Source organism: Schistocerca piceifrons, unplaced genomic scaffold (genome assembly GCF_021461385.2).
Source record: "Schistocerca piceifrons isolate TAMUIC-IGC-003096 unplaced genomic scaffold, iqSchPice1.1 HiC_scaffold_89, whole genome shotgun sequence".
Lineage (NCBI taxonomy): Eukaryota > Metazoa > Arthropoda > Insecta > Orthoptera > Acrididae > Schistocerca > Schistocerca piceifrons.
In genome coordinates, this window is record NW_025729157.1 from 5,001 (window position 1) to 7,500 (window position 2,500).

The window sequence follows — 2,500 nt, forward strand, 5'->3', positions numbered from 1 at the left end:
CCGGGAGTGGGTAATTTGCGCGCCTGCTGCCTTCCTTGGATGTGGTAGCCGTTTCTCAGGCTCCCTCTCCGGAATCGAACCCTGATTCCCCGTTACCCGTTACAACCATGGTAGGCGCAGAACCTACCATCGACAGTTGATAAGGCAGACATTTGAAAGATGCGTCGCCGGTACGAGGACCGTGCGATCAGCCCAAAGTTATTCAGAGTCACCAAGGCAAACGGACCGGACGAGCCGACCGATTGGTTTTGATCTAATAAAAGCGTCCCTTCCATCTCTGGTCGGGACTCTGTTTGCATGTATTAGCTCTAGAATTACCACAGTTATCCAAGTAACGTGGGTACGATCTAAGGAACCATAACTGATTTAATGAGCCATTCGCGGTTTCACCTTAATGCGGCTTGTACTGAGACATGCATGGCTTAATCTTTGAGACAAGCATATGACTACTGGCAGGATCAACCAGGGAGCTGCGTCAACTAGAGCTGAGCAGCCGGCCGCCCGGGAGTGTGTCCCGGGGGCCCGCGCGAACACGCAAGCGTCCGCTCAATCATTCTGCAAACAGGAGGAGGCTGAGCTCCCCTGCACAATACACCTCGAAACCCTCTCAGGTCCCGGCGGCGCGCAGCGCCGTCCCAAGTACTTGGTCGGGTTCGAGAGAGGCGCAATCGCCCGGAGTTAGGCGAGTAGACGCTTTCGGTGCGACCACCCGTGCTCCCAACTGAGCTTGCCGCTGCCGACAGAGGCCCGGGAGCGTGCTGTCGTGGCATTGCCGGCGGGAGACAACACGCGCCACCTACGGTGACCGGCAGCTCCAACGCCAGCGCCACAGAAGGACAAAAGCCCCACTTGGGTGCCGAAGCGAACTCTCCCAGCACAGCGCACGCGCCAACACATCCGCACAGCTGCGATACAAACCACCAGCGAGAACCGCTGGGGCGACCGAGCAGCAGACGGCGTCGCGGCGCCGAGCGCCGGGCGGCGGCGCATCCTCAACGCACACAGTCCTCAATCGGACCAGCACACTGAAGATGTCCACCGCGCTTCGCACCGGGCCCGCGAGGACCTACTTTGGCCGCACGGCGCCGCGCGCAGGGTGCGCCGGCGCGCAGCTGCGACGCCTGCCGCGTCCGTCGGCCGGCGCGCCTGCCACTGGCCGCCCCCACCAGCCGGCTGTAGCGCGTGCGCCCACGCACCGCGCGGCCAGCACGCCGGGAGGCGCCCCCTCACCGGCCGGGGACGGTCCCACCCAGCCACCGCCGCGTATCGCTTCACACCCAGATGCCGTTCAGTTTCGTCGGCATGGTGGGTATCGCTGGAACAACCGGTTAGTACCTCAACCTATCGTCGCCATCACCGATTCACCCCTAGCGAGAACAACCGCACCACAACAGGTTACCATTTGTTCATTTGCGTAACTTCACCAGAAAACGCAGGCGTCCATCGCCATTTGCAACTTCAACGATTATTGCATGCCTGTGTCAGGTGTCACGCCACACTACGTCTGCCCACATACACGCAACAAAATGTGCACGCCTAGACAATACGTGGAAGGTGGCCCCCGTACGTATGCGATGTCCATTGCTCGAACGACTGTCAACCGGCCTCTGTAGCATGTCGCAGATATGGAACGCGGTGCACCATGCCATCACGGTGTGTGAGGAGAGACGACTAGGTCCGAATACATCAACAGACAGCTCATGCTGATCGCCATCCACGGCGTCCGTTCCTCCCACACGTCTCTATGGCGTACCACACTGCAATCCAGCTCTCATAGGGAGACGACACGTAGCTGCGTGCACAATATTTGCACTGTATGGTCCGCCGTTTTTGGGCGCAGTCGTTGTGCGGTCACACATGTGCCACGATGTATCATTCAGTACATAAGGACGAATGTGCAGTACAGATTGTGGTTCACGCGTACGACATCAGCGGACAGTTGACACAGGCCGCACCACAACGTAGCCTGAGTACGTCGCATGCGAAGGGCATTGAACATGCAAACTTCTCACCAACCAGCTTGCGAAGGCAGGGGGCAAGGTGGGGACGTGGGGAGGGGCGGCATGTACGTCCTGCTGCCATCCACATTACAGTGTACAGCAGGAGCATGTGGAAAGTGAGCAAGACTTGCAAGGTGTTTAACATGAAGCGATACACAGGGGTGCGGGCAGTGCGAGTAGCGAACTATATTGCGAGGGTTGCGGGTGGGCAACACTACAGTAATTGAACGAGTCGTATAACAATTACAGAGCAGGTTTAGGCGACAACGTGGGTTACGTTAAGGCGACAACATGGGTTAGGTTAAGGCACAACATGGGTTAGGTTAAGGCACAACATGGGTTAGGTTAAGGCACAACATGGGTTAGGTTAAGGCACAACATGGGTTAGGTTAAGGCACAACATGGGTTAGGTTAAGGCACAACATGGGTTAGGTTAAGGCACAACATGGGTTAGGTTAAGGCACAACATGGGTTAGGTTGAGGCACAACATGGGTTAGGT

General features: G+C 57.6%; 1 non-coding gene across 1 annotated transcript in view; it reads right to left on the bottom strand.

Annotated features, from left to right (window-relative positions):
• Nucleotides 1-469, bottom strand: part of LOC124771085 — a 1,909-nt gene extending 1,440 nt beyond the window's left edge. The window contains exon 1 of the ribosomal RNA XR_007013288.1: nucleotides 1-469. This exon is cut by the window's left edge and continues 1,440 nt beyond it. This is a non-coding gene — a ribosomal RNA (small subunit ribosomal RNA).
• Between the last annotated feature and the right edge of the window lie 2,031 nt (nucleotides 470-2,500).